Raw genomic sequence first — 9839 nt, forward strand, 5'->3', positions numbered from 1 at the left:
AAGTCCAGTGAGTGTATGGGTAGAGTCCAGTGAGTGTGTGGGTAGAGTCCAGTGAGTGTGTGGGTAGAGTCCAGTGAGTGTGTGGGTGAAGTCCAGTGAGTGTGTGGGTAGAGTCCAGTGAGTGTGTGGGTAGAGTCCAGTGAGTGTGTGGGTAGAGTCCAGTGAGTGTGTAGGTAGAGTCCAGTGAGTGTGTGAGTAGAGTCCAGTGAGTGTGTGGGTAGAGTCCAGTGAGTGTGTAGGTAGAGTCCAGTGAGTGTGTAGGTAGAGTCCAGTGAGTGTGTGGGTAAAGTCCAGTGAGTGTGTAGGTAGAGTCCAGTGAGTGTGTAGGTAGAGTCCAGTGAGTGTGTGGGTAGAGTCCAGTGAGTGTGTGGGTAAAGTCCAGTGAGTGTGTGGGTAAAGTCCAGTGAGTGTGTAGGTAGAGTCCAGTGAGTGTGTGGGTAAAGTCCAGTGAGTGTGTGGGAAAAGTCCAGTGAGTGTGTAGGTAGAGTCCAGTGAGTGTGTGGGTAGAGTCCAGTGAGTGTGTGGGTAGAGTCCAGTGAGTGTGTAGGTAGAGTCCAGTGAGTGTGTAGGTAGAGTCCAGTGAGTGTGTGAGTAGAGTCCAGTGAGTGTGTGGGTAGAGTCCAGTGAGTGTGTAGGTAGAGTCCAGTGAGTGTGTAGGTAGAGTCCAGTGAGCGTGTGGGTAAAGTCCAGTGAGTGTGTAGGTAGAGTCCAGTGAGTGTGTAGGTAGAGTCCAGTGAGTGTGTGGGTAGAGTCCAGTGAGTGTGTAGGTAAAGTCCAGTGATTGTTTGGGTAGAGTCCAGTGAGTGTGTAGGTAGAGTCCAGTGAGTATGTGGGTAAAGTCCAGTGAGTGTGTGGGTAACGTCCAGTGAGTGTGTAGGTAGAGTCCATTGAGTGTGTAGGTAGAGTCCAGTGAGTGTGTGAGTAGAGTCCAGTGAGTGTGTGGGTAGAGTCCAGTGAGTGTGTGGGTAGAGTCCAGTGAGTGTGTGAGTAAAGTCCAATGAGTGTGTAGGTAGAGTTCAGTGAATGTGTGAGTAGAGTCCAGTGAGTAAGTGGGTAGAGTCCAGTGAGTGTGTAGGTAGAGTCCAGTGAGTGTGTAGGTAGAGTCCAGTGAGTGTGTGGGTAAAGTCCAGTGAGTGTGTGGGTAGAGTCCAGTGAGTGTGTGGGTAGAATCCATTGAGTGTGTGAGTAAAGTCCAATGAGTGTGTAGGTAGAGTCCAGTGAATGTGTGAGTAGAGTCCAGTGAGTGTGTGGGTAGAATCCAGTGAGTGTGTAGGTAGAGTCCATTGAGTGTGTAAGTAGAGTCCAGTGAGTGTGTGGGTAAAGTCCAGTGAGTGTGTGGGTAGAGTCCAGTGAATGTGTGGGTAAAGTCCAGTGAGTGTGTTGGTAAAGTCCAGTGAGTGTGTAGGTAGAGTCCAGTGAGTGTGTGGGTAAAGTCCAGTGAGAGTGTAGGTAGAGTCCATTGAGTGTGTAGGTATAGTCCAGTGAGTGTGTGGGTAGAGTCCATTGAGTGTGTGAGTAGAGTCCAGTGAGTGTGTAGGTAGAGTCCAGTGAGTGTGTGCGTAAAGTCCAGTCTGTGTGTGGGTAGAGTCCAGTGAGTGTGTGGGTCGAGTCCAGTGAGTGTGTGGGTAGAGTCCAGTGAGTGTGTGGGTAGAGTCCAGTGAGTGTGTGGGTAGAGTCCAGTGAGTGTGTGGGTGAAGTCCAGTGAGTGTGTGGGTGAAGTCCAGTGAGTGTGTGGGTAGAGTCCAGTGAGTGTGTGGGTAGAGTACAGTGAGTGTGTGGGTAGAGTCCAGTGAGTGTGTGAGTAGAGTCCAGTGAGTGTGTGGGTAGAATCCAGTGAGTGTGTAGGTAGAGTCCAGTGAGTGTGTAGGTAGAGTCCAGTGAGTGTGTGGGTAAAGTCCAGTGAGTGTGTGGGTAAAGTCCAGTGAGTGTGTGGGTAGAATCCAGTGAGTGTGTGGGTAAAGTCCAGTGAGTGTGTAGGTAGAGTCCATTGAGTGTGTAGGTATAGTCCAGTGAGTGTGTGAGTAGAGTCCAGTGAGTGTGTAGGTAGAGTCCATTGAGTGTGTAGGTATAGTCCAGTGAGTGTGTGAGTAGAGTCCAGTGAGTGTGTGGGTAGAGTCCATTGAGTGTGTGAGTAGAGTCCAGTGAGTGTGTGGGTAGAGTCCAGTGAATGTGTGGGTAAAGTCCAGTGAGTGTGTTGGTAAAGTCCAGTGAGTGTGTAGGTAGAGTCCAGTGAGTGTGTGGGTAAAGTCCAGTGAGAGTGTAGGTAGAGTCCATTGAGTGTGTAGGTATAGTCCAGTGAGTGTGTGGGTAGAGTCCATTGAGTGTGTGAGTAGAGTCCAGTGAGTGTGTAGGTAGAGTCCAGTGAGTGTGTGCGTAAAGTCCAGTCTGTGTGTGGGTAGAGTCCAGTGAGTGTGTGGGTCGAGTCCAGTGAGTGTGTGGGTAGAGTCCAGTGAGTGTGTGGGTAGAGTCCAGTGAGTGTGTGGGTAGAGTCCAGTGAGTGTGTGGGTGAAGTCCAGTGAGTGTGTGGGTGAAGTCCAGTGAGTGTGTGGGTAGAGTCCAGTGAGTGTGTGGGTAGAGTACAGTGAGTGTGTGGGTAGAGTCCAGTGAGTGTGTGAGTAGAGTCCAGTGAGTGTGTGGGTAGAATCCAGTGAGTGTGTAGGTAGAGTCCAGTGAGTGTGTAGGTAGAGTCCAGTGAGTGTGTGGGTAAAGTCCAGTGAGTGTGTGGGTAAAGTCCAGTGAGTGTGTGGGTAGAATCCAGTGAGTGTGTGGGTAAAGTCCAGTGAGTGTGTAGGTAGAGTCCATTGAGTGTGTAGGTATAGTCCAGTGAGTGTGTGAGTAGAGTCCAGTGAGTGTGTAGGTAGAGTCCATTGAGTGTGTAGGTATAGTCCAGTGAGTGTGTGAGTAGAGTCCAGTGAGTGTGTGGGTAGAGTCCATTGAGTGTGTGAGTAGAGTCCAGTGAGTGTGTAGGTAGAGTCCAGTGAGTGTGTGCGTAAAGTCCAGTGAGTGTGTGGGTAGAGTCCCGTGAGTGTGTGGGTCGAGTCCAGTGAGTGTGTGGGTAGAGTCCAGTGAGTGTGTGGGTAGAGTCCAGTGAGTGTGTGGGTAGAGTCCAGTGAGTGTGTTGGTAGAGTCCAGTGAGTGTGTGGGTGAAGTCCAGTGAGTGTGTGGGTAGAGTCCAGTGAGTGTGTGGGTAGAGTCCAGTGAGTGTGTAGGTAGAGTCTAGTGAGTGTGTGAGTAAAGTCCAATTAGTGTGTAGGTAGAGTCCAGTGAGTGTGTGGGTGAAGTCCAGTGAGTGTGTGGGTAGAGTCCAGTGAGTGTGTGGGTAGAGTCCAGTGAGTGTGCTGGTAGAGTCTAGTGAGTGTGTGAGTAAAGTCCAATTAGTGTGTAGGTAGAGTCCAGTGAGTGTGTGAGTGGAGTCCAGTGAGTGTGTGGGTAGAGTCAAGTGAGTGTGTAGGTAGAGTCCAGTGAGTGTGTAGGTAGAGTCCAGTGAGTATGTGGGTAAAGTCCAGTGAGTGTGTGGGTAAAGTCCAGTGAGTGTGTAGGTAGATTCCATTGAGTGTGTAGGTAGAGTTCAGTGAATGTGTGAGTAGAATCCAGTGAGTGTGTGAGTAGAGTTCAGTGAGTGTGTAGGTAGAGTCCAGTGAGTGTGTAGGTAGAGTCCAGTGAGTGTGTGGGTAAAGTCCAGTGAGTGTGTGGGTAGAGTCCAGTGAGTGTGTGGGTAGAGTCCAGTGAGTGTGTGAGTAAAGTCCAATGAGTTTGTAGGTAGAGTCCAGTGAATGTGTGAGTAGAGTCCAGTGAGTGTGTGGGTAGAATCCAGTGAGTGTGTAGGTAGAGTCCAGTGAGTGTGTAGGTAGAGTCCAGTGAGTGTGTGGGTAAAGTCCAGTGAGTGTATGGGTAGAGTCCAGTGAGTTTGTGGGTAGAGTCCAGTGAGTGTGTGGGTAGAGTCCAGTGAGTGTGTGGGTGAAGTCCAGTGAGTGTGTGGGTAGAGTCCAGTGAGTGTGTGGGTAGAGTCCAGTGAGTGTGTGGGTAAAGTCCAGTGAGTGTGCGGGTAGAGTCTAGTGAGTGTGTGAGTAAAGTCCAATTAGTGTGTAGGTAGAGTCCAGTGAGTGTGTGAGTGGAGTCCAGTGAGTGTGTGGGTAGAGTCAAGTGAGTGTGTAGGTAGAGTCCAGTGAGTGTGTAGGTAGAGTCCAGTGAGTGTGTGGGTAGAGTCCAGTGAGTGTGTAGGTAGAGTCCAGTGATTGTGTAGGTAGAGTCCAGTGAGTGTGTGAGTAGAGTCCAGTGAGTGTGTGGGTAGAGTCCAGTGAGTGTGTAGGTAGAGTCCAGTGAGTGTGTAGGTAGATTCCAGTGAGTGTGTGGGTAAAGTCCAGTGAGTGTGTGGGTAGAGTCCAGTGAGTGTGTAGGTAGAGTCCAGTGAGTGTGTGGATAGAGTCCAGTGAGTGTGTGGGTAGAGTCCAGTGAGTGTGTAGGTAGAGTCCAGTGAGTATGTGGGTAAAGTCCAGTGAGTGTGTGGGTAAAGTCCAGTGAGTGTGTAGGTAGATTCCATTGAGTGTGTAGGTAGAGTTCAGTGAATGTGTGAGTAGAATCCAGTGAGTGTGTGAGTAGAGTTCAGTGAGTGTGTAGGTAGAGTCCAGTGAGTGTGTAGGTAGAGTCCAGTGAGTGTGTGGGTAAAGTCCAGTGAGTGTGTGGGTAGAGTCCAGTGAGTGTGTGGGTAGAGTCCAGTGAGTGTGTGAGTAAAGTCCAATGAGTTTGTAGGTAGAGTCCAGTGAATGTGTGAGTAGAGTCCAGTGAGTGTGTGGGTAGAATCCAGTGAGTGTGTAGGTAGAGTCCAGTGAGTGTGTAGGTAGAGTCCAGTGAGTGTGTGGGTAAAGTCCAGTGAGTGTATGGGTAGAGTCCAGTGAGTGTGTGGGTAGAGTCCAGTGAGTGTGTGGGTAGAGTCCAGTGAGTGTGTGGGTGAAGTCCAGTGAGTGTGTGGGTAGAGTCCAGTGAGTGTGTGGGTAGAGTCCAGTGAGTGTGTGGGTAAAGTCCAGTGAGTGTGTGGGTAAAGTCCAGTGAGTGTGTGGGTAGAATCCAGTGAGTGTGTAGGTAGAGTCCAGTGAGTGTGTAGGTAGTCCAGTGAGTGTGTGGGTAAAGTCCAGTGAGTGTGTGGGTAGAGTCCAGTGAGTGTGTGGGTAGAGTCCAGTGAGTGTGTGGGTAGTGTCCAGTGAGTGTGTGGGTAAAGTCCAGTGAGTGTGTAGGTAGAGTCCAGTGAGTATGTCGGTAAAGTCCAGTGAGTGTGTGGGTAAAGTCCAGTGAGTGTGTAGGTAGAGTCCATTGAGTGTGTAGGTAGAGTCCAGTGAGTGTGTGAGTAGAGTCCAGTGAGTGTGTGGGTAGAGTCCATTGAGTATGTGAGTAGAGTCCAGTGAGTGTGTAGGTAGAGTCCAGTGAGTGTGTGGGTAGAGTCCAGTGAGTGTGTGGGTAGAGTCCAGTGAGTGTGTGGGTAGAGTCCAGTGAGTGTGTGAGTAAAGTCCAATGAGTGTGTAGGTAGAGTTCAGTGAATGTGTGAGTAGAGTCCAGAGAGTGTGTAGGTAGAGTCCAGTGAGTGTGTGGGTAAAGTCCAGTGAGTGTGTGGATAGTGTCCAGTGAGTGTGTGGGTAGAATCCAGTGAGTGTGTGAGTAAAGTCCAATGAGTGTGTAGGTAGAGTCCAGTGAATGTGTGAGTAGAGTCCAGTGAGTGTGTGGGTAGAATCCAGTGAGTGTGTAGGTAGAGTCCAGTGAGTGTGTAGGTAGAGTCCAGTGAGTGTGTGGGTAAAGTCCAGTGAGTGTGTGGGTAGAGTCCAGTGAGTGTGTGGGTAAAGTCCAGTGAGTGTGTGGGTAAAGTCCAGTGAGTGTGTAGGTAGAGTCCATTGAGTGTGTAGGTAGAGTCCAGTGAGTGTGTGAGTAGAGTCCATTGAGTATGTGAGTAGAGTCCAGTGAGTGTGTAGGTAGAGTCCAGTGAGTGTGTGGGTAGAGTCCAGTGAGTGAATGGGTAGAGTCCAGTGAGTGTGTGGGTAGAGTCCAGTGAGTGTGTGAGTAAAGTCCAATGAGTGTGTAGGTAGAGTTCAGTGAATGTGTGAGTAGAGTCCAGTGAGTGTGTGGGTACAGTCCAGTGAGTGTGTGGGTAGAGTCCAGTGAGTGTGTGGGTAGAGTCCAGTGAGTGTGTGAGTAAAGTCCAATGAGTGTGTAGGTAGAGTTCAGTGAATGTGTGAGTAGAGTCCAGTGAGTGTGTGGGTAGAGTCCAGTGAGTGTGTAGGTAGAGTCCAGTGAGTGTATGGGTAGAGTCCAGTGAGTGTGTGGGTAGAGTCCAGTGAGTGTGTGGGTAGAGTCCAGTGAGTGTGTGGGTGAAGTCCAGTGAGTGTGTGGGTAGAGTCCAGTGAGTGTGTGGGTAGAGTCCAGTGAGTGTGTGGGTAGAGTCCAGTGAGTGTGTGGGTAGAGTCCAGTGAGTGTGTAGGTAGAGTCCAGTGAGTGTGTAGGTAGAGTCCAGTGAGTGTGTGAGTAGAGTCCAGTGAGTGTGTAGGTAGAGTCCAGTGAGTGTGTGGGTAGAGTCCAGTGAGTGTGTGGGTAAAGTCCAGTGAGTGTGTGGGTAAAGTCCAGTGAGTGTGTAGGTAGAGTCCAGTGAGTGTGTGGGTAAAGTCCAGTGAGTGTGTGGGTAAAGTCCAGTGAGTGTGTAGGTAGAGTCCAGTGAGTGTGTGGGTAGAGTCCAGTGAGTGTGTGGGTAGAGTCCAGTGAGTGTGTAGGTAGAGTCCAGTGAGTGTGTAGGTAGAGTCCAGTGAGTGTGTGAGTAGAGTCCAGTGAGTGTGTGGGTAGAGTCCAGTGAATGTGTAGGTAGAGTCCAGTGAGTGTGTAGGTAGAGTCCAGTGAGCGTGTGGGTAAAGTCCAGTGAGTGTGTAGGTAGAGTCCAGTGAGTGTGTAGGTAGAGTCCAGTGAGTGTGTGGGTAGAGTCCAGTGAGTGTGTAGGTAAAGTCCAGTGATTGTTTGGGTAGAGTCCAGTGAGTGTGTAGGTAGAGTCCAGTGAGTATGTGGGTAAAGTCCAGTGAGTGTGTGGGTAAAGTCCAGTGAGTGTGTAGGTAGAGTCCATTGAGTGTGTAGGTAGAGTCCAGTGAGTGTGTGAGTAGAGTCCAGTGAGTGTGTGGGTAGAGTCCAGTGAGTGTTTGGGTAGAGTCCAGTGAGTGTGTGAGTAAAGTCCAATGAGTGTGTAGGTAGAGTTCAGTGAATGTGTGAGTAGAGTCCAGTGAGTAAGTGGGTAGAGTCCAGTGAGTGTGTAGGTAGAGTCCAGTGAGTGTGTAGGTAGAGTCCAGTGAGTGTGTGGGTAAAGTCCAGTGAGTGTGTGGGTAGAGTCCAGTGAGTGTGTGGGTAGAATCCATTGAGTGTGTGAGTAAAGTCCAATGAGTGTGTAGGTAGAGTCCAGTGAATGTGTGAGTAGAGTCCAGTGAGTGTGTGGGTAGAATCCAGTGAGTGTGTAGGTAGAGTCCATTGAGTGTGTAGGTAGAGTCCAGTGAGTGTGTGGGTAAAGTCCAGTGAGTGTGTGGGTAGAGTCCAGTGAATGTGTGGGTAAAGTCCAGTGAGTGTGTTGGTAAAGTCCAGTGAGTGTGTAGGTAGAGTCCAGTGAGTGTGTGGGTAAAGTCCAGTGAGAGTGTAGGTAGAGTCCATTGAGTGTGTAGGTATAGTCCAGTGAGTGTGTGGGTAGAGTCCATTGAGTGTGTGAGTAGAGTCCAGTGAGTGTGTAGGTAGAGTCCAGTGAGTGTGTGCGTAAAGTCCAGTCTGTGTGTGGGTAGAGTCCAGTGAGTGTGTGGGTCGAGTCCAGTGAGTGTGTGGGTAGAGTCCAGTGAGTGTGTGGGTAGAGTCCAGTGAGTGTGTAGGTAGAGTCCAGTGAGTGTGTAGGTAGAGTCCAGTGAGTGTGTGAGTAGAGTCCAGTGAGTGTGTAGGTAGAGTCCAGTGAGTGTGTGGGTAGAGTCCAGTGAGTGTGTGGGTAAAGTCCAGTGAGTGTGTGGGTAAAGTCCAGTGAGTGTGTAGGTAGAGTCCAGTGAGTGTGTGGGTAAAGTCCAGTGAGTGTGTGGGTAAAGTCCAGTGAGTGTGTAGGTAGAGTCCAGTGAGTGTGTGGGTAGAGTCCAGTGAGTGTGTGGGTAGAGTCCAGTGAGTGTGTAGGTAGAGTCCAGTGAGTGTGTAGGTAGAGTCCAGTGAGTGTGTGAGTAGAGTCCAGTGAGTGTGTGGGTAGAGTCCAGTGAGTGTGTAGGTAGAGTCCAGTGAGTGTGTAGGTAGAGTCCAGTGAGCGTGTGGGTAAAGTCCAGTGAGTGTGTAGGTAGAGTCCAGTGAGTGTGTAGTTAGAGTCCAGTGAGTGTGTGGGTAGAGTCCAGTGAGTGTGTAGGTAAAGTCCAGTGATTGTTTGGGTAGAGTCCAGTGAGTGTGTAGGTAGAGTCCAGTGAGTATGTGGGTAAAGTCCAGTGAGTGTGTGGGTAAAGTCCAGTGAGTGTGTAGGTAGAGTCCATTGAGTGTGTAGGTAGAGTCCAGTGAGTGTGTGAGTAGAGTCCAGTGAGTGTGTGGGTAGAGTCCAGTGAGTGTTTGGGTAGAGTCCAGTGAGTGTGTGAGTAAAGTCCAATGAGTGTGTAGGTAGAGTTCAGTGAATGTGTGAGTAGAGTCCAGTGAGTAAGTGGGTAGAGTCCAGTGAGTGTGTAGGTAGAGTCCAGTGAGTGTGTAGGTAGAGTCCAGTGAGTGTGTGGGTAAAGTCCAGTGAGTGTGTGGGTAGAGTCCAGTGAGTGTGTGGGTAGAATCCATTGAGTGTGTGAGTAAAGTCCAATGAGTGTGTAGGTAGAGTCCAGTGAATGTGTGAGTAGAGTCCAGTGAGTGTGTGGGTAGAATCCAGTGAGTGTGTAGGTAGAGTCCATTGAGTGTGTAGGTAGAGTCCAGTGAGTGTGTGGGTAAAGTCCAGTGAGTGTGTGGGTAGAGTCCAGTGAATGTGTGGGTAAAGTCCAGTGAGTGTGTTGGTAAAGTCCAGTGAGTGTGTAGGTAGAGTCCAGTGAGTGTGTGGGTAAAGTCCAGTGAGAGTGTAGGTAGAGTCCATTGAGTGTGTAGGTATAGTCCAGTGAGTGTGTGGGTAGAGTCCATTGAGTGTGTGAGTAGAGTCCAGTGAGTGTGTAGGTAGAGTCCAGTGAGTGTGTGCGTAAAGTCCAGTCTGTGTGTGGGTAGAGTCCAGTGAGTGTGTGGGTCGAGTCCAGTGAGTGTGTGGGTAGAGTCCAGTGAGTGTATGGGTAGAGTCCAGTGAGTGTGTGGGTAGAGTCCAGTGAGTGTGTGGGTGAAGTCCAGTGAGTGTGTGGGTGAAGTCCAGTGAGTGTGTGGGTAGAGTCCAGTGAGTGTGTGGGTAGAGTACAGTGAGTGTGTGGGTAGAGTCCAGTGAGTGTGTGAGTAGAGTCCAGTGAGTGTGTGGGTAGAATCCAGTGAGTGTGTAGGTAGAGTCCAGTGAGTGTGTGGGTAGAGTCCAGTGAGTGTGTGGGTAAAGTCCAGTGATTGTTTGGGTAGAGTCCAGTGAGTGTGTCGGTAGAGTCCAGTGAGTATGTGGGTAAAGTCCAGTGAGTGTGTGGGTAGAATCCAGTGAGTGTGTAGGTAGAGTCCAGTGAGTGTGTAGGTAGAGTCCAGTGAGTGTGTGGGTAAAGTCCAGTGAGTGTATGGGTAGAGTCCAGTGAGTGTGTGGGTAGAATCCAGTGAGTGTGTAGGTAGAGTCCAGTGAGTGTGTAGGTAGAGTCCAGTGAGTGTGTGGGTAAAGTCCAGTGAGTGTATGGGTAGAGTCCAGTGAGTGTGTGGGTAGAGTCCAGTGAGTGTGTGGGTAGAGTCCA

This window comes from Salvelinus fontinalis, chromosome 18, assembly GCF_029448725.1.
Source record: "Salvelinus fontinalis isolate EN_2023a chromosome 18, ASM2944872v1, whole genome shotgun sequence".
NCBI lineage: Eukaryota > Metazoa > Chordata > Actinopteri > Salmoniformes > Salmonidae > Salvelinus > Salvelinus fontinalis.